At 40.8% G+C, this 17,615-nt stretch overlaps 30 non-coding genes across 30 annotated transcripts; all 30 read left to right on the top strand.

The window, feature by feature from the left end:
- The first annotated feature begins 526 nt into the window (after positions 1 to 526).
- Positions 527 to 645, top strand: LOC141327881 (5S ribosomal RNA). Its single transcript, XR_012355150.1, has one exon. It is a non-coding gene; the product is annotated as a 5S ribosomal RNA (ribosomal RNA).
- An 84-nt stretch (positions 646 to 729) lies between these two features.
- On the top strand, positions 730 to 848 carry LOC141327717 (5S ribosomal RNA). The gene has a single exon (XR_012354995.1). It is a non-coding gene; the product is annotated as a 5S ribosomal RNA (ribosomal RNA).
- An 801-nt stretch (positions 849 to 1,649) lies between these two features.
- Positions 1,650 to 1,768, top strand: LOC141327506 (5S ribosomal RNA). Its single transcript, XR_012354796.1, has one exon. It is a non-coding gene; the product is annotated as a 5S ribosomal RNA (ribosomal RNA).
- An 84-nt stretch (positions 1,769 to 1,852) lies between these two features.
- On the top strand, positions 1,853 to 1,971 carry LOC141326601 (5S ribosomal RNA). The gene has a single exon (XR_012353957.1). It is a non-coding gene; the product is annotated as a 5S ribosomal RNA (ribosomal RNA).
- An 801-nt stretch (positions 1,972 to 2,772) lies between these two features.
- On the top strand, positions 2,773 to 2,891 carry LOC141326844 (5S ribosomal RNA). Its single transcript, XR_012354190.1, has one exon. It is a non-coding gene; the product is annotated as a 5S ribosomal RNA (ribosomal RNA).
- Positions 2,892 to 2,975: 84 nt separating this feature from the next.
- Positions 2,976 to 3,094, top strand: LOC141327505 (5S ribosomal RNA). Its single transcript, XR_012354795.1, has one exon. It is a non-coding gene; the product is annotated as a 5S ribosomal RNA (ribosomal RNA).
- An 801-nt stretch (positions 3,095 to 3,895) lies between these two features.
- On the top strand, positions 3,896 to 4,014 carry LOC141326748 (5S ribosomal RNA). The gene has a single exon (XR_012354100.1). It is a non-coding gene; the product is annotated as a 5S ribosomal RNA (ribosomal RNA).
- Positions 4,015 to 4,815: 801 nt separating this feature from the next.
- LOC141327880 (5S ribosomal RNA) lies at positions 4,816 to 4,934 on the top strand. Its single transcript, XR_012355149.1, has one exon. It is a non-coding gene; the product is annotated as a 5S ribosomal RNA (ribosomal RNA).
- An 84-nt stretch (positions 4,935 to 5,018) lies between these two features.
- Positions 5,019 to 5,137, top strand: LOC141327716 (5S ribosomal RNA). Its single transcript, XR_012354994.1, has one exon. It is a non-coding gene; the product is annotated as a 5S ribosomal RNA (ribosomal RNA).
- An 801-nt stretch (positions 5,138 to 5,938) lies between these two features.
- On the top strand, positions 5,939 to 6,057 carry LOC141327879 (5S ribosomal RNA). Its single transcript, XR_012355148.1, has one exon. It is a non-coding gene; the product is annotated as a 5S ribosomal RNA (ribosomal RNA).
- Positions 6,058 to 6,141: 84 nt separating this feature from the next.
- On the top strand, positions 6,142 to 6,260 carry LOC141327715 (5S ribosomal RNA). The gene has a single exon (XR_012354993.1). It is a non-coding gene; the product is annotated as a 5S ribosomal RNA (ribosomal RNA).
- Positions 6,261 to 7,011: 751 nt separating this feature from the next.
- LOC141327460 (5S ribosomal RNA) lies at positions 7,012 to 7,130 on the top strand. The gene has a single exon (XR_012354753.1). It is a non-coding gene; the product is annotated as a 5S ribosomal RNA (ribosomal RNA).
- Positions 7,131 to 7,214: 84 nt separating this feature from the next.
- LOC141327504 (5S ribosomal RNA) lies at positions 7,215 to 7,333 on the top strand. The gene has a single exon (XR_012354794.1). It is a non-coding gene; the product is annotated as a 5S ribosomal RNA (ribosomal RNA).
- Positions 7,334 to 8,184: 851 nt separating this feature from the next.
- Positions 8,185 to 8,303, top strand: LOC141326663 (5S ribosomal RNA). Its single transcript, XR_012354019.1, has one exon. It is a non-coding gene; the product is annotated as a 5S ribosomal RNA (ribosomal RNA).
- Positions 8,304 to 8,387: 84 nt separating this feature from the next.
- Positions 8,388 to 8,506, top strand: LOC141327503 (5S ribosomal RNA). Its single transcript, XR_012354793.1, has one exon. It is a non-coding gene; the product is annotated as a 5S ribosomal RNA (ribosomal RNA).
- Positions 8,507 to 9,307: 801 nt separating this feature from the next.
- Positions 9,308 to 9,426, top strand: LOC141326843 (5S ribosomal RNA). The gene has a single exon (XR_012354189.1). It is a non-coding gene; the product is annotated as a 5S ribosomal RNA (ribosomal RNA).
- Positions 9,427 to 9,510: 84 nt separating this feature from the next.
- Positions 9,511 to 9,629, top strand: LOC141327502 (5S ribosomal RNA). Its single transcript, XR_012354792.1, has one exon. It is a non-coding gene; the product is annotated as a 5S ribosomal RNA (ribosomal RNA).
- Positions 9,630 to 10,430: 801 nt separating this feature from the next.
- On the top strand, positions 10,431 to 10,549 carry LOC141326747 (5S ribosomal RNA). Its single transcript, XR_012354099.1, has one exon. It is a non-coding gene; the product is annotated as a 5S ribosomal RNA (ribosomal RNA).
- Positions 10,550 to 11,350: 801 nt separating this feature from the next.
- LOC141327878 (5S ribosomal RNA) lies at positions 11,351 to 11,469 on the top strand. Its single transcript, XR_012355147.1, has one exon. It is a non-coding gene; the product is annotated as a 5S ribosomal RNA (ribosomal RNA).
- Positions 11,470 to 11,553: 84 nt separating this feature from the next.
- On the top strand, positions 11,554 to 11,672 carry LOC141327713 (5S ribosomal RNA). The gene has a single exon (XR_012354991.1). It is a non-coding gene; the product is annotated as a 5S ribosomal RNA (ribosomal RNA).
- An 801-nt stretch (positions 11,673 to 12,473) lies between these two features.
- LOC141327876 (5S ribosomal RNA) lies at positions 12,474 to 12,592 on the top strand. Its single transcript, XR_012355146.1, has one exon. It is a non-coding gene; the product is annotated as a 5S ribosomal RNA (ribosomal RNA).
- Positions 12,593 to 12,676: 84 nt separating this feature from the next.
- Positions 12,677 to 12,795, top strand: LOC141327712 (5S ribosomal RNA). Its single transcript, XR_012354990.1, has one exon. It is a non-coding gene; the product is annotated as a 5S ribosomal RNA (ribosomal RNA).
- Positions 12,796 to 13,546: 751 nt separating this feature from the next.
- Positions 13,547 to 13,665, top strand: LOC141327375 (5S ribosomal RNA). Its single transcript, XR_012354675.1, has one exon. It is a non-coding gene; the product is annotated as a 5S ribosomal RNA (ribosomal RNA).
- Positions 13,666 to 13,749: 84 nt separating this feature from the next.
- Positions 13,750 to 13,868, top strand: LOC141327500 (5S ribosomal RNA). The gene has a single exon (XR_012354791.1). It is a non-coding gene; the product is annotated as a 5S ribosomal RNA (ribosomal RNA).
- Positions 13,869 to 14,669: 801 nt separating this feature from the next.
- Positions 14,670 to 14,788, top strand: LOC141327875 (5S ribosomal RNA). Its single transcript, XR_012355145.1, has one exon. It is a non-coding gene; the product is annotated as a 5S ribosomal RNA (ribosomal RNA).
- An 84-nt stretch (positions 14,789 to 14,872) lies between these two features.
- Positions 14,873 to 14,991, top strand: LOC141327711 (5S ribosomal RNA). The gene has a single exon (XR_012354989.1). It is a non-coding gene; the product is annotated as a 5S ribosomal RNA (ribosomal RNA).
- Positions 14,992 to 15,792: 801 nt separating this feature from the next.
- Positions 15,793 to 15,911, top strand: LOC141327874 (5S ribosomal RNA). Its single transcript, XR_012355144.1, has one exon. It is a non-coding gene; the product is annotated as a 5S ribosomal RNA (ribosomal RNA).
- Positions 15,912 to 15,995: 84 nt separating this feature from the next.
- LOC141327710 (5S ribosomal RNA) lies at positions 15,996 to 16,114 on the top strand. The gene has a single exon (XR_012354988.1). It is a non-coding gene; the product is annotated as a 5S ribosomal RNA (ribosomal RNA).
- A 751-nt stretch (positions 16,115 to 16,865) lies between these two features.
- LOC141327259 (5S ribosomal RNA) lies at positions 16,866 to 16,984 on the top strand. The gene has a single exon (XR_012354564.1). It is a non-coding gene; the product is annotated as a 5S ribosomal RNA (ribosomal RNA).
- An 84-nt stretch (positions 16,985 to 17,068) lies between these two features.
- LOC141327499 (5S ribosomal RNA) lies at positions 17,069 to 17,187 on the top strand. Its single transcript, XR_012354790.1, has one exon. It is a non-coding gene; the product is annotated as a 5S ribosomal RNA (ribosomal RNA).
- Positions 17,188 to 17,615: the final 428 nt, after the last annotated feature.

The following is a 17,615-nucleotide window of genomic DNA, read 5'->3' as shown; positions in this document are numbered from 1 at the left end:
GAGGAGTTGCTAATTTTAGAGCTCACCTTTCCATTCACCACCTGCAAACTTTGGATTACACTTTCTGTGGATTGTATATACACTGGTGGACACTCACATTGGACTTATCAACACACTGGGGTTCTTGGACTGTTTTTAGGGTATGGACAAATGAACTGTATTCTTTTAACAGAGTTTACCTGTTTTTAGGGTATGGACAAATGAACTGTATTCTTTTAACAGAGTTTACCTAGTTTTATCGTGTTGTTTTAAAGTCTTTTATGTGAACCTTGTAAATACACCAAATCTATTTAAACCAATTTTCTTTTATGTCTCATTCTTTTAACCACTAGTCATCTCTCACAGTTAAATCTGACCCCATTTTAGTCTTGTAACTCGGCTGATAAGGCCGATTGTTACACTTTTACGGGAGACCGCCTGGGAATACCAGGTGCTGTAAGCTTTTGCCTTTTCTTCACTATTTATATAATATGCTGGCTTTTACGGAGGCTGATCTTTAAATAACCCACTTTTTGGAGCAGCCCTCGCTTATGGCCATATCGCGCTGAGAGCGCCCGATCTCGTCTGATCTCGGAAGCTAAGCAGCGTCGGGCCTGGTTAGTACTTGGATGGGAGACCGCCTGGGAATACCAGGTGCTGTAAGCTTTTGCCTTTTCTTCACCATTTATACAATATGCTGGCTTTTACGGAGGCTGATCTTTAAATAGCCCACTTTTTGGAGCAGCCCTCGCTTATGGCCATACCGCGCTGAGAGCGCCCGATCTCGTCTGATCTCGGAAGCTAAGCAGCGTCGGGCCTGGTTAGTACTTGGATGGGAGACCGCCTGGGAATATCAGGTGCTGTAAGCTTTTGCCTTTTCTTCACTATTTATATAATATGCTGGCTTTTAGAAAGACGTGTTTTACCGCTCTATTTATTACAATCATTTACATGTATTATAGAGTTTTAAGTGTTTTACATGTTTTTTAGGCCATTTTATTACTCTTAACATTTTAAGTGTATGTGTCTTTAATAAATGGATGGTTGGCCTGTCATGTGACTAGACACATGACAGGAAGCAGGAAGTACAACTGTATAAGAGAGCAGCATGACAAACAAAGGACAGTCACCAAACTGTTGGATTGAGGAGTTGCTAATTTTAGAGCTCACCTTTCCATTCACCACCTGCAAACTTTGGATTACACTTTCTGTGGATTGTATATACACTGGTGGACACTCACATTGGACTTATCAACACACTGGGGTTCTTGGACTGTTTTTAGGGTATGGACAAATGAACTGTATTCTTTTAACAGAGTTTACCTGTTTTTAGGGTATGGACAAATGAACTGTATTCTTTTAACAGAGTTTACCTAGTTTTATCGTGTTGTTTTAAAGTCTTTTATGTGAACCTTGTAAATACACCAAATCTATTTAAACCAATTTTCTTTTATGTCTCATTCTTTTAACCACTAGTCATCTCTCACAGTTAAATCTGACCCCATTTTAGTCTTGTAACTCGGCTGATAAGGCCGATTGTTACACTTTTATGGGAGACCGCCTGGGAATACCAGGTGCTGTAAGCTTTTGCCTTTTCTTCACTATTTATATAATATGCTGGCTTTTACGGAGGCTGATCTTTAAATAGCCCACTTTTTGGAGCAACCCTCGCTTATGGCCATACCGCGCTGAGAGCGCCCGATCTCGTCTGATCTCGGAAGCTAAGCAGCGTCGGGCCTGGTTAGTACTTGGATGGGAGACCGCCTGGGAATACCAGGTGCTGTAAGCTTTTGCCTTTTCTTCACTATGTATACAATATGCTGGCTTTTACGGAGGCTGATCTTTAAATAGCCCACTTTTTGGAGCAGCCCTCGCTTATGGCCATACCGCGCTGAGAGCGCCCGATCTCGTCTGATCTCGGAAGCTAAGCAGCGTCGGGCCAGGTTAGTACTTGGATGGGAGACCGCCTGGGAATACCAGGTGCTGTAAGCTTTTGCCTTTTCTTCACTATTTATATAATATGCTGGCTTTTAGAAAGACGTGTTTTACCGCTCTATTTATTACAATCATTTACATGTATTATAGAGTTTTAAGTGTTTTACATGTTTTTTAGGCCATTTTATTACTCTTAACATTTTAAGTGTATGTGTCTTTAATAAATGGATGGTTGGCCTGTCATGTGACTAGACACATGACAGGAAGCAGGAAGTACAACTGTATAAGAGAGCAGCATGACAAACAAAGGACAGTCACCAAACTGTTGGATTGAGGAGTTGCTAATTTTAGAGCTCACCTTTCCATTCACCAACTGCAAACTTTGGATTACACTTTCTGTGGATTGTATATACACTGGTGGACACTCACATTGGACTTATCAACACACTGGGGTTCTTGGACTGTTTTTAGGGTATGGACAAATGAACTGTATTCTTTTAACAGAGTTTACCTGTTTTTAGGGTATGGACAAATGAACTGTATTCTTTTAACAGAGTTTACCTAGTTTTATCGTGTTGTTTTAAAGTCTTTTATGTGAACCTTGTAAATACACCAAATCTATTTAAACCAATTTTCTTTTATGTCTCATTCTTTTAACCACTAGTCATCTCTCACAGTTAAATCTGACCCCATTTTAGTCTTGTAACTCGGCTGATAAGGCCGATTGTTACACTTTTACGGGAGACCGCCTGGGAATACCAGGTGCTGTAAGCTTTTGCCTTTTCTTCACTATTTATATAATATGCTGGCTTTTACGGAGGCTGATCTTTAAATAGCCCACTTTTTGGAGCAGCCCTCGCTTATGGGCATACCGCGCTGAGAGCGCCCGATCTCGTCTGATCTCGGAAGCTAAGCAGCGTCGGGCCTGCTTAGTACTTGGATGGGAGACCGCCTGGGAATACCAGGTGCTGTAAGCTTTTGCCTTTTCTTCACTATTTATATAATATGCTGGGTTTTACGGAGGTTGATTTTTAAATAGCCCACTTTTTGGAGCATCCCTCGCTTATGGCCATACCGCGCTGAGAGCGCCCGATCTCGTCTGATCTCGGAAGCTAAGCAGCGTCGGGCCTGGTTAGTACTTGGATGGGAGACCGCCTGGGAATACCAGGTGCTGTAAGCTTTTGCCTTTTCTTCACTATTTATATAATATGCTGGCTTTTAGAAAGACGTGTTTTACCGCTCTATTTATTACAATCATTTACATGTATTATAGAGTTTTAAGTGTTTTACATGTTTTTTAGGCCATTTTATTACTCTTAACATTTTAAGTGTATGTGTCTTTAATAAATGGATGGTTGGCCTGTCATGTGACTAGACACATGACAGGAAGCAGGAAGTACAACTGTATAAGAGAGCAGCATGACAAACAAAGGACAGTCACCAAACTGTTGGATTGAGGAGTTGCTAATTTTAGAGCTCACCTTTCCATTCACCACCTGCAAACTTTGGATTACACTTTCTGTGGATTGTATATACACTGGTGGACAGTCACATTGGACTTATCAACACACTGGGGTTCTTGGACTGTTTTTAGGGTATGGACAAATGAACTGTATTCTTTTAACAGAGTTTACCTGTTTTTAGGGTATGGACAAATGAACTGTATTCTTTTAACAGAGTTTACCTAGTTTTATCGTGTTGTTTTAAAGTCTTTTATGTGAACCTTGTAAATACACCAAATCTATTTAAACCAATTTTCTTTTATGTCTCATTCTTTTAACCACTAGTCATCTCTCACAGTTAAATCTGACCCCATTTTAGTCTTGTAACTCGGCTGATAAGGCCGATTGATACACTTTTATGGGAGACCGCCTGGGAATACCAGGTGCTGTAAGCTTTTGCCTTTTCTTCACTATTTATATAATATGCTGGCTTTTACGGAGGCTGATCTTTAAATAGCCCACTTTTTGGAGCTGCCCTCGCTTATGGCCATACCGCGCTGAGAGCGCCCGATCTCGTCTGATCTCGGAAGCTAAACAGCGTCGGGCCTGGTTAGTACTTGGATAGGAGACCGCCTGGGAATACCAGGTGCTGTAAGCTTTTGCCTTTTCTTCACTATTTATATAATATGCTGGCTTTTAGAAAGACGTGTTTTACCGCTCTATTTATTACAATCATTTACATGTATTATAGAGTTTTAAGTGTTTTACATGTTTTTTAGGCCATTTTATTACTCTTAACATTTTAAGTGTATGTGTCTTTAATAAATGGATGGTTGGCCTGTCATGTGACTAGACACATGACAGGAAGCAGGAAGTACAACTGTATAAGAGAGCAGCATGACAAACAAAGGACAGTCACCAAACTGTTGGATTGAGGAGTTGCTAATTTTAGAGCTCACCTTTCCATTCACCACCTGCAAACTTTGGATTACACTTTCTGTGGATTGTATATACACTGGTGGACACTCACATTGGACTTATCAACACACTGGGGTTCTTGGACTGTTTTTAGGGTATGGACAAATGAACTGTATTCTTTTAACAGAGTTTACCTGTTTTTAGGGTATGGACAAATGAACTGTATTCTTTTAACAGAGTTTACCTAGTTTTATCGTGTTGTTTTAAAGTCTTTTATGTGAACCTTGTAAATACACCAAATCTATTTAAACCAATTTTCTTTTATGTCTCATTCTTTTAACCACTAGTCATCTCTCACAGTTAAATCTGACCCCATTTTAGTCTTGTAACTCGGCTGATAAGGCCGATTGTTACACTTTTACGGGAGACCGCCTGGGAATACCAGGTGCTGTAAGCTTTTGCCTTTTCTTCACTATTTATATAATATGCTGGCTTTTACGGAGGCTGATCTTTAAATAACCCACTTTTTGGAGCAGCCCTCGCTTATGGCCATATCGCGCTGAGAGCGCCCGATCTCGTCTGATCTCGGAAGCTAAGCAGCGTCGGGCCTGGTTAGTACTTGGATGGGAGACCGCCTGGGAATACCAGGTGCTGTAAGCTTTTGCCTTTTCTTCACCATTTATACAATATGCTGGCTTTTACGGAGGCTGATCTTTAAATAGCCCACTTTTTGGAGCAGCCCTCGCTTATGGCCATACCGCGCTGAGAGCGCCCGATCTCGTCTGATCTCGGAAGCTAAGCAGCGTCGGGCCTGGTTAGTACTTGGATGGGAGACCGCCTGGGAATATCAGGTGCTGTAAGCTTTTGCCTTTTCTTCACTATTTATATAATATGCTGGCTTTTAGAAAGACGTGTTTTACCGCTCTATTTATTACAATCATTTACATGTATTATAGAGTTTTAAGTGTTTTACATGTTTTTTAGGCCATTTTATTACTCTTAACATTTTAAGTGTATGTGTCTTTAATAAATGGATGGTTGGCCTGTCATGTGACTAGACACATGACAGGAAGCAGGAAGTACAACTGTATAAGAGAGCAGCATGACAAACAAAGGACAGTCACCAAACTGTTGGATTGAGGAGTTGCTAATTTTAGAGCTCACCTTTCCATTCACCACCTGCAAACTTTGGATTACACTTTCTGTGGATTGTATATACACTGGTGGACACTCACATTGGACTTATCAACACACTGGGGTTCTTGGACTGTTTTTAGGGTATGGACAAATGAACTGTATTCTTTTAACAGAGTTTACCTGTTTTTAGGGTATGGACAAATGAACTGTATTCTTTTAACAGAGTTTACCTAGTTTTATCGTGTTGTTTTAAAGTCTTTTATGTGAACCTTGTAAATACACCAAATCTATTTAAACCAATTTTCTTTTATGTCTCATTCTTTTAACCACTAGTCATCTCTCACAGTTAAATCTGACCCCATTTTAGTCTTGTAACTCGGCTGATAAGGCCGATTGTTACACTTTTACGGGAGACCGCCTGGGAATACCAGGTGCTGTAAGCTTTTGCCTTTTCTTCACTATTTATATAATATGCTGGCTTTTACGGAGGCTGATCTTTAAATAGCCCACTTTTTTGAGCAGCCCTCGCTTATGGCCATATCGCGCTGAGAGCGCCCGATCTCGTCTGATCTCGGAAGCTAAGCAGCGTCGGGCCTGGTTAGTACTTGGATGGGAGACCGCCTGGGAATACCAGGTGCTGTAAGCTTTTGCCTTTTCTTCACCATTTATACAATATGCTGGCTTTTACGGAGGCTGATCTTTAAATAGCCCACTTTTTGGAGCAGCCCTCGCTTATGGCCATACCGCGCTGAGAGCGCCCGATCTCGTCTGATCTCGGAAGCTAAGCAGCGTCGGGCCTGGTTAGTACTTGGATGGGAGACCGCCTGGGAATATCAGGTGCTGTAAGCTTTTGCCTTTTCTTCACTATTTATATAATATGCTGGCTTTTAGAAAGACGTGTTTTACCGCTCTATTTATTACAATCATTTACATGTATTATAGAGTTTTAAGTGTTTTACATGTTTTTTAGGCCATTTTATTACTCTTAACATTTTAAGTGTATGTGTCTTTAATAAATGGATGGTTGGCCTGTCATGTGACTAGACACATGACAGGAAGCAGGAAATACAACTGTATAAGAGAGCAGCATGACAAACAAAGGACAGTCACCAAACTGTTGGATTGAGGAGTTGCTAATTTTAGAGCTCACCTTTCCATTCACCACCTGCAAACTTTGGATTACACTTTCTGTGGATTGTATATACACTGGTGGACACTCACATTGGACTTATCAACACACTGGGGTTCTTGGACTGTTTTTAGGGTATGGACAAATGAACTGTATTCTTTTAACAGAGTTTACCTAGTTTTATCGTGTTGTTTTAAAGTCTTTTATGTGAACCTTTTAAATACACCAAATCTATTTAAACCAATTTTCTTTTATGTCTCATTCTTTTAACCACTAGTCATCTCTCACAGTTAAATCTGACCCCATTTTAGTCTTGTAACTCGGCTGATAAGGCCGATTGTTACACTTTTATGGGAGACCGCCTGGGAATACCAGGTGCTGTAAGCTTTTGCCTTTTCTTCACTATTTATATAATATGCTGGCTTTTACGGAGGCTGATCTTTAAATAGCCCACTTTTTGGAGCAGCCCTCGCTTATGGCCATACCGCGCTGAGAGCACCCGATCTCGTCTGATCTCGGAAGCTAAGCAGCGTCGGGCCTGGTTAGTACTTGGATGGGAGACCGCCTGGGAATACCAGGTGCTGTAAGCTTTTGCCTTTTCTTCACTATTTATATAATATGCTGGCTTTTACGGAGGCTGATCTTTAAATAGCCCACTTTTTAGAGCAGCCCTCGCTTATGGCCATACCGCGCTGAGAGCGCCCGATCTCGTCTGATCTCGGAAGCTAAGCAGCGTCGGGCCTGGTTAGTACTTGGATGGGAGACCGCCTGGGAATACCAGGTGCTGTAAGCTTTTGCCTTTTCTTCACTATTTATATAATATGCTGGCTTTTAGAAAGACGTGTTTTACCGCTCTATTTATTACAATCATTTACATGTATTATAGAGTTTTAAGTGTTTTACATGTTTTTTAGGCCATTTTATTACTCTTAACATTTTAAGTGTATGTGTCTTTAATAAATGGATGGTTGGCCTGTCATGTGACTAGACACATGACAGGAAGCAGGAAGTACAACTGTATAAGAGAGCAGCATGACAAACAAAGGACAGTCACCAAACTGTTGGATTGAGGAGTTGCTAATTTTAGAGCTCACCTTTCCATTCACCACCTGCAAACTTTGGATTACACTTTCTGTGGATTGTATATACACTGGTGGACAGTCACATTGGACTTATCAACACACTGGGGTTCTTGGACTGTTTTTAGGGTATGGACAAATGAACTGTATTCTTTTAACAGAGTTTACCTGTTTTTAGGGTATGGACAAATGAACTGTATTCTTTTAACAGAGTTTATCTGTTTTTAGGGTATGGACAAATGAACTGTATTCTTTTAACAGAGTTTACCTAGTTTTATCGTGTTGTTTTAAAGTCTTTTATGTGAACCTTGTAAATACACCAAATCTATTTAAACCAATTTTCTTTTATGTCTCATTCTTTTAACCACTAGTCATCTCTCACAGTTAAATCTGACCCCATTTTAGTCTTGTAACTCGGCTGATAAGGCCGATTGTTACACTTTTACGGGAGACCGCATGGGAATACCAGGTGCTGTAAGCTTTTGCCTTTTCTTCACTATTTATATAATATGCTGGCTTTTACGGAGGCTGATCTTTAAATAGCCCACTTTTTGGAGCAGCCCTCGCTTATGGCCATACCGCGCTGAGAGCGCCCGATCTCGTCTGATCTCGGAAGCTAAGCAGCGTCGGGCCTGCTTAGTACTTGGATGGGAGACCGCCTGGGAATACCAGGTGCTGTAAGCTTTTGCCTTTTCTTCACTATTTATATAATATGCTGGGTTTTACGGAGGTTGATTTTTAAATAGCCCACTTTTTGGAGCATCCCTCGCTTATGGCCATACCGCGCTGAGAGCGCCCGATCTCGTCTGATCTCGGAAGCTAAGCAGCGTCGGGCCTGGTTAGTACTTGGATGGGAGACCGCCTGGGAATACCAGGTGCTGTAAGCTTTTGCCTTTTCTTCACTATTTATATAATATGCTGGCTTTTAGAAAGACGTGTTTTACCGCTCTATTTATTACAATCATTTACATGTATTATAGAGTTTTAAGTGTTTTACATGTTTTTCAGGCCATTTTATTACTCTTAACATTTTAAGTGTATGTGTCTTTAATAAATGGATGGTTGGCCTGTCATGTGACTAGACACATGACAGGAAGCAGGAAGTACAACTGTATAAGAGAGCAGCATGACAAACAAAGGACAGTCACCAAACTGTTGGATTGAGGAGTTGCTAATTTTAGAGCTCACCTTTCCATTCACCAACTGCAAACTTTGGATTACACTTTCTGTGGATTGTATATACACTGGTGGACACTCACATTGGACTTATCAACACACTGGGGTTCTTGGACTGTTTTTAGGGTATGGACAAATGAACTGTATTCTTTTAACAGAGTTTACCTGTTTTTAGGGTATGGACAAATGAACTGTATTCTTTTAACAGAGTTTACCTAGTTTTATCGTGTTGTTTTAAAGTCTTTTATGTGAACCTTGTAAATACACCAAATCTATTTAAACCAATTTTCTTTTATGTCTCATTCTTTTAACCACTAGTCATCTCTCACAGTTAAATCTGACCCCATTTTAGTCTTGTAACTCGGCTGATAAGGCCGATTGTTACACTTTTACGGGAGACCGCCTGGGAATACCAGGTGCTGTAAGCTTTTGCCTTTTCTTCACTATTTATATAATATGCTGGCTTTTACGGAGGCTGATCTTTAAATAGCCCACTTTTTGGAGCAGCCCTCGCTTATGGGCATACCGCGCTGAGAGCGCCCGATCTCGTCTGATCTCGGAAGCTAAGCAGCGTCGGGCCTGCTTAGTACTTGGATGGGAGACCGCCTGGGAATACCAGGTGCTGTAAGCTTTTGCCTTTTCTTCACTATTTATATAATATGCTGGGTTTTACGGAGGTTGATTTTTAAATAGCCCACTTTTTGGAGCATCCCTCGCTTATGGCCATACCGCGCTGAGAGCGCCCGATCTCGTCTGATCTCGGAAGCTAAGCAGCGTCGGGCCTGGTTAGTACTTGGATGGGAGACCGCCTGGGAATACCAGGTGCTGTAAGCTTTTGCCTTTTCTTCACTATTTATATAATATGCTGGCTTTTAGAAAGACGTGTTTTACCGCTCTATTTATTACAATCATTTACATGTATTATAGAGTTTTAAGTGTTTTACATGTTTTTTAGGCCATTTTATTACTCTTAACATTTTAAGTGTATGTGTCTTTAATAAATGGATGGTTGGCCTGTCATGTGACTAGACACATGACAGGAAGCAGGAAGTACAACTGTATAAGAGAGCAGCATGACAAACAAAGGACAGTCACCAAACTGTTGGATTGAGGAGTTGCTAATTTTAGAGCTCACCTTTCCATTCACCACCTGCAAACTTTGGATTACACTTTCTGTGGATTGTATATACACTGGTGGACAGTCACATTGGACTTATCAACACACTGGGGTTCTTGGACTGTTTTTAGGGTATGGACAAATGAACTGTATTCTTTTAACAGAGTTTACCTGTTTTTAGGGTATGGACAAATGAACTGTATTCTTTTAACAGAGTTTACCTAGTTTTATCGTGTTGTTTTAAAGTCTTTTATGTGAACCTTGTAAATACACCAAATCTATTTAAACCAATTTTCTTTTATGTCTCATTCTTTTAACCACTAGTCATCTCTCACAGTTAAATCTGACCCCATTTTAGTCTTGTAACTCGGCTGATAAGGCCGATTGATACACTTTTATGGGAGACCGCCTGGGAATACCAGGTGCTGTAAGCTTTTGCCTTTTCTTCACTATTTATATAATATGCTGGCTTTTACGGAGGCTGATCTTTAAATAGCCCACTTTTTGGAGCTGCCCTCGCTTATGGCCATACCGCGCTGAGAGCGCCCGATCTCGTCTGATCTCGGAAGCTAAACAGCGTCGGGCCTGGTTAGTACTTGGATAGGAGACCGCCTGGGAATACCAGGTGCTGTAAGCTTTTGCCTTTTCTTCACTATTTATATAATATGCTGGCTTTTAGAAAGACGTGTTTTACCGCTCTATTTATTACAATCATTTACATGTATTATAGAGTTTTAAGTGTTTTACATGTTTTTTAGGCCATTTTATTACTCTTAACATTTTAAGTGTATGTGTCTTTAATAAATGGATGGTTGGCCTGTCATGTGACTAGACACATGACAGGAAGCAGGAAGTACAACTGTATAAGAGAGCAGCATGACAAACAAAGGACAGTCACCAAACTGTTGGATTGAGGAGTTGCTAATTTTAGAGCTCACCTTTCCATTCACCACCTGCAAACTTTGGATTACACTTTCTGTGGATTGTATATACACTGGTGGACACTCACATTGGACTTATCAACACACTGGGGTTCTTGGACTGTTTTTAGGGTATGGACAAATGAACTGTATTCTTTTAACAGAGTTTACCTGTTTTTAGGGTATGGACAAATGAACTGTATTCTTTTAACAGAGTTTACCTAGTTTTATCGTGTTGTTTTAAAGTCTTTTATGTGAACCTTGTAAATACACCAAATCTATTTAAACCAATTTTCTTTTATGTCTCATTCTTTTAACCACTAGTCATCTCTCACAGTTAAATCTGACCCCATTTTAGTCTTGTAACTCGGCTGATAAGGCCGATTGTTACACTTTTACGGGAGACCGCCTGGGAATACCAGGTGCTGTAAGCTTTTGCCTTTTCTTCACTATTTATATAATATGCTGGCTTTTACGGAGGCTGATCTTTAAATAACCCACTTTTTGGAGCAGCCCTCGCTTATGGCCATATCGCGCTGAGAGCGCCCGATCTCGTCTGATCTCGGAAGCTAAGCAGCGTCGGGCCTGGTTAGTACTTGGATGGGAGACCGCCTGGGAATACCAGGTGCTGTAAGCTTTTGCCTTTTCTTCACCATTTATACAATATGCTGGCTTTTACGGAGGCTGATCTTTAAATAGCCCACTTTTTGGAGCAGCCCTCGCTTATGGCCATACCGCGCTGAGAGCGCCCGATCTCGTCTGATCTCGGAAGCTAAGCAGCGTCGGGCCTGGTTAGTACTTGGATGGGAGACCGCCTGGGAATATCAGGTGCTGTAAGCTTTTGCCTTTTCTTCACTATTTATATAATATGCTGGCTTTTAGAAAGACGTGTTTTACCGCTCTATTTATTACAATCATTTACATGTATTATAGAGTTTTAAGTGTTTTACATGTTTTTTAGGCCATTTTATTACTCTTAACATTTTAAGTGTATGTGTCTTTAATAAATGGATGGTTGGCCTGTCATGTGACTAGACACATGACAGGAAGCAGGAAGTACAACTGTATAAGAGAGCAGCATGACAAACAAAGGACAGTCACCAAACTGTTGGATTGAGGAGTTGCTAATTTTAGAGCTCACCTTTCCATTCACCACCTGCAAACTTTGGATTACACTTTCTGTGGATTGTATATACACTGGTGGACACTCACATTGGACTTATCAACACACTGGGGTTCTTGGACTGTTTTTAGGGTATGGACAAATGAACTGTATTCTTTTAACAGAGTTTACCTGTTTTTAGGGTATGGACAAATGAACTGTATTCTTTTAACAGAGTTTACCTAGTTTTATCGTGTTGTTTTAAAGTCTTTTATGTGAACCTTGTAAATACACCAAATCTATTTAAACCAATTTTCTTTTATGTCTCATTCTTTTAACCACTAGTCATCTCTCACAGTTAAATCTGACCCCATTTTAGTCTTGTAACTCGGCTGATAAGGCCGATTGTTACACTTTTACGGGAGACCGCCTGGGAATACCAGGTGCTGTAAGCTTTTGCCTTTTCTTCACTATTTATATAATATGCTGGCTTTTACGGAGGCTGATCTTTAAATAGCCCACTTTTTTGAGCAGCCCTCGCTTATGGCCATATCGCGCTGAGAGCGCCCGATCTCGTCTGATCTCGGAAGCTAAGCAGCGTCGGGCCTGGTTAGTACTTGGATGGGAGACCGCCTGGGAATACCAGGTGCTGTAAGCTTTTGCCTTTTCTTCACCATTTATACAATATGCTGGCTTTTACGGAGGCTGATCTTTAAATAGCCCACTTTTTGGAGCAGCCCTCGCTTATGGCCATACCGCGCTGAGAGCGCCCGATCTCGTCTGATCTCGGAAGCTAAGCAGCGTCGGGCCTGGTTAGTACTTGGATGGGAGACCGCCTGGGAATATCAGGTGCTGTAAGCTTTTGCCTTTTCTTCACTATTTATATAATATGCTGGCTTTTAGAAAGACGTGTTTTACCGCTCTATTTATTACAATCATTTACATGTATTATAGAGTTTTAAGTGTTTTACATGTTTTTTAGGCCATTTTATTACTCTTAACATTTTAAGTGTATGTGTCTTTAATAAATGGATGGTTGGCCTGTCATGTGACTAGACACATGACAGGAAGCAGGAAATACAACTGTATAAGAGAGCAGCATGACAAACAAAGGACAGTCACCAAACTGTTGGATTGAGGAGTTGCTAATTTTAGAGCTCACCTTTCCATTCACCACCTGCAAACTTTGGATTACACTTTCTGTGGATTGTATATACACTGGTGGACACTCACATTGGACTTATCAACACACTGGGGTTCTTGGACTGTTTTTAGGGTATGGACAAATGAACTGTATTCTTTTAACAGAGTTTACCTAGTTTTATCGTGTTGTTTTAAAGTCTTTTATGTGAACCTTTTAAATACACCAAATCTATTTAAACCAATTTTCTTTTATGTCTCATTCTTTTAACCACTAGTCATCTCTCACAGTTAAATCTGACCCCATTTTAGTCTTGTAACTCGGCTGATAAGGCCGATTGTTACACTTTTATGGGAGACCGCCTGGGAATACCAGGTGCTGTAAGCTTTTGCCTTTTCTTCACTATTTATATAATATGCTGGCTTTTACGGAGGCTGATCTTTAAATAGCCCACTTTTTGGAGCAGCCCTCGCTTATGGCCATACCGCGCTGAGAGCACCCGATCTCGTCTGATCTCGGAAGCTAAGCAGCGTCGGGCCTGGTTAGTACTTGGATGGGAGACCGCCTGGGAATACCAGGTGCTGTAAGCTTTTGCCTTTTCTTCACTATTTATATAATATGCTGGCTTTTACGGAGGCTGATCTTTAAATAGCCCACTTTTTAGAGCAGCCCTCGCTTATGGCCATACCGCGCTGAGAGCGCCCGATCTCGTCTGATCTCGGAAGCTAAGCAGCGTCGGGCCTGGTTAGTACTTGGATGGGAGACCGCCTGGGAATACCAGGTGCTGTAAGCTTTTGCCTTTTCTTCACTATTTATATAATATGCTGGCTTTTAGAAAGACGTGTTTTACCGCTCTATTTATTACAATCATTTACATGTATTATAGAGTTTTAAGTGTTTTACATGTTTTTTAGGCCATTTTATTACTCTTAACATTTTAAGTGTATGTGTCTTTAATAAATGGATGGTTGGCCTGTCATGTGACTAGACACATGACAGGAAGCAGGAAGTACAACTGTATAAGAGAGCAGCATGACAAACAAAGGACAGTCACCAAACTGTTGGATTGAGGAGTTGCTAATTTTAGAGCTCACCTTTCCATTCACCACCTGCAAACTTTGGATTACACTTTCTGTGGATTGTATATACACTGGTGGACAGTCACATTGGACTTATCAACACACTGGGGTTCTTGGACTGTTTTTAGGGTATGGACAAATGAACTGTATTCTTTTAACAGAGTTTACCTGTTTTTAGGGTATGGACAAATGAACTGTATTCTTTTAACAGAGTTTACCTAGTTTTATCGTGTTGTTTTAAAGTCTTTTATGTGAACCTTGTAAATACACCAAATCTATTTAAACCAATTTTCTTTTATGTCTCATTCTTTTAACCACTAGTCATCTCTCACAGTTAAATCTGACCCCATTTTAGTCTTGTAACTCGGCTGATAAGGCCGATTGTTACACTTTTACGGGAGACCGCCTGGGAATACCAGGTGCTGTAAGCTTTTGCCTTTTCTTCACTATTTATATAATATGCTGGCTTTTACGGAGGCTGATCTTTAAATAACCCACTTTTTGGAGCAGCCCTCGCTTATGGCCATATCGCGCTGAGAGCGCCCGATCTCGTCTGATCTCGGAAGCTAAGCAGCGTCGGGCCTGGTTAGTACTTGGATGGGAGACCGCCTGGGAATACCAGGTGCTGTAAGCTTTTGCCTTTTCTTCACCATTTATACAATATGCTGGCTTTTACGGAGGCTGATCTTTAAATAGCCCACTTTTTGGAGCAGCCCTCGCTTATGGCCATACCGCGCTGAGAGCGCCCGATCTCGTCTGATCTCGGAAGCTAAGCAGCGTCGGGCCTGGTTAGTACTTGGATGGGAGACCGCCTGGGAATATCAGGTGCTGTAAGCTTTTGCCTTTTCTTCACTATTTATATAATATGCTGGCTTTTAGAAAGACGTGTTTTACCGCTCTATTTATTACAATCATTTACATGTATTATAGAGTTTTAAGTGTTTTACATGTTTTTTAGGCCATTTTATTACTCTTAACATTTTAAGTGTATGTGTCTTTAATAAATGGATGGTTGGCCTGTCATGTGACTAGACACATGACAGGAAGCAGGAAGTACAACTGTATAAGAGAGCAGCATGACAAACAAAGGACAGTCACCAAACTGTTGGATTGAGGAGTTGCTAATTTTAGAGCTCACCTTTCCATTCACCACCTGCAAACTTTGGATTACACTTTCTGTGGATTGTATATACACTGGTGGACACTCACATTGGACTTATCAACACACTGGGGTTCTTGGACTGTTTTTAGGGTATGGACAAATGAACTGTATTCTTTTAACAGAGTTTACCTGTTTTTAGGGTATGGACAAATGAACTGTATTCTTTTAACAGAGTTTACCTAGTTTTATCGTGTTGTTTTAAAGTCTTTTATGTGAACCTTGTAAATACACCAAATCTATTTAAACCAATTTTCTTTTATGTCTCATTCTTTTAACCACTAGTCATCTCTCACAGTTAAATCTGACCCCATTTTAGTCTTGTAACTCGGCTGATAAGGCCGATTGTTACACTTTTACGGGAGACCGCCTGGGAATACCAGGTGCTGTAAGCTTTTGCCTTTTCTTCACTATTTATATAATATGCTGGCTTTTACGGAGGCTGATCTTTAAATAGCCCACTTTTTTGAGCAGCCCTCGCTTATGGCCATATCGCGCTGAGAGCGCCCGATCTCGTCTGATCTCGGAAGCTAAGCAGCGTCGGGCCTGGTTAGTACTTGGATGGGAGACCGCCTGGGAATACCAGGTGCTGTAAGCTTTTGCCTTTTCTTCACCATTTATACAATATGCTGGCTTTTACGGAGGCTGATCTTTAAATAGCCCACTTTTTGGAGCAGCCCTCGCTTATGGCCATACCGCGCTGAGAGCGCCCGATCTCGTCTGATCTCGGAAGCTAAGCAGCGTCGGGCCTGGTTAGTACTTGGATGGGAGACCGCCTGGGAATATCAGGTGCTGTAAGCTTTTGCCTTTTCTTCACTATTTATATAATATGCTGGCTTTTAGAAAGACGTGTTTTACCGCTCTATTTATTACAATCATTTACATGTATTATAGAGTTTTAAGTGTTTTACATGTTTTTTAGGCCATTTTATTACTCTTAACATTTTAAGTGTATGTGTCTTTAATAAATGGATGGTTGGCCTGTCATGTGACTAGACACATGACAGGAAGCAGGAAATACAACTGTATAAGAGAGCAGCATGACAAACAAAGGACAGTCACCAAACTGTTGGATTGAGGAGTTGCTAATTTTAGAGCTCACCTTTCCATTCACCACCTGCAAACTTTGGATTACACTTTCTGTGGATTGTATATACACTGGTGGACACTCACATTGGACTTATCAACACACTGGGGTTCTTGGACTGTTTTTAGGGTATGGACAAATGAACTGTATTCTTTTAACAGAGTTTACCTAGTTTTATCGTGTTGTTTTAAAGTCTTTTATGTGAACCTTTTAAATACACCAAATCTATTTAAACCAATTTTCTTTTATGTCTCATTCTTTTAACCACTAGTCATCTCTCACAGTTAAATCTGACCCCATTTTAGTCTTGTAACTCGGCTGATAAGGCCGATTGTTACACTTTTATGGGAGACCGCCTGGGAATACCAGGTGCTGTAAGCTTTTGCCTTTTCTTCACTATTTATATAATATGCTGGCTTTTACGGAGGCTGATCTTTAAATAGCCCACTTTTTGGAGCAGCCCTCGCTTATGGCCATACCGCGCTGAGAGCACCCGATCTCGTCTGATCTCGGAAGCTAAGCAGCGTCGGGCCTGGTTAGTACTTGGATGGGAGACCGCCTGGGAATACCAGGTGCTGTAAGCTTTTGCCTTTTCTTCACTATTTATATAATATGCTGGCTTTTACGGAGGCTGATCTTTAAATAGCCCACTTTTTAGAGCAGCCCTCGCTTATGGCCATACCGCGCTGAGAGCGCCCGATCTCGTCTGATCTCGGAAGCTAAGCAGCGTCGGGCCTGGTTAGTACTTGGATGGGAGACCGCCTGGGAATACCAGGTGCTGTAAGCTTTTGCCTTTTCTTCACTATTTATATAATATGCTGGCTTTTAGAAAGACGTGTTTTACCGCTCTATTTATTACAATCATTTACATGTATTATAGAGTTTTAAGTGTTTTACATGATTTTTAGGCCATTTTATTACTCTTAACATTTTAAGTGTATGTGTCTTTAATAAATGGATGGTTGGCCTGTCATGTGACTAGACACATGACAGGAAGCAGGAAGTACAACTGTATAAGAGAGCAGCATGACAAACAAAGGACAGTCACCAAACTGTTGGATTGAGGAGTTGCTAATTTTAGAGCTCACCTTTCCATTCACCACCTGCAAACTTTGGATTACACTTTCTGTGGATTGTATATACACTGGTGGACAGTCACATTGGACTTATCAACACACTGGGGTTCTTGGACTGTTTTTAGGGTATGGACAAATG

The sequence above is a fragment of the Garra rufa genome, chromosome 2, assembly GCF_049309525.1.
Source record: "Garra rufa chromosome 2, GarRuf1.0, whole genome shotgun sequence".
NCBI classification, from domain to species: Eukaryota; Metazoa; Chordata; class Actinopteri; order Cypriniformes; family Cyprinidae; genus Garra; species Garra rufa.
This window is presented reverse-complemented; position numbering and strand designations above follow the sequence as displayed.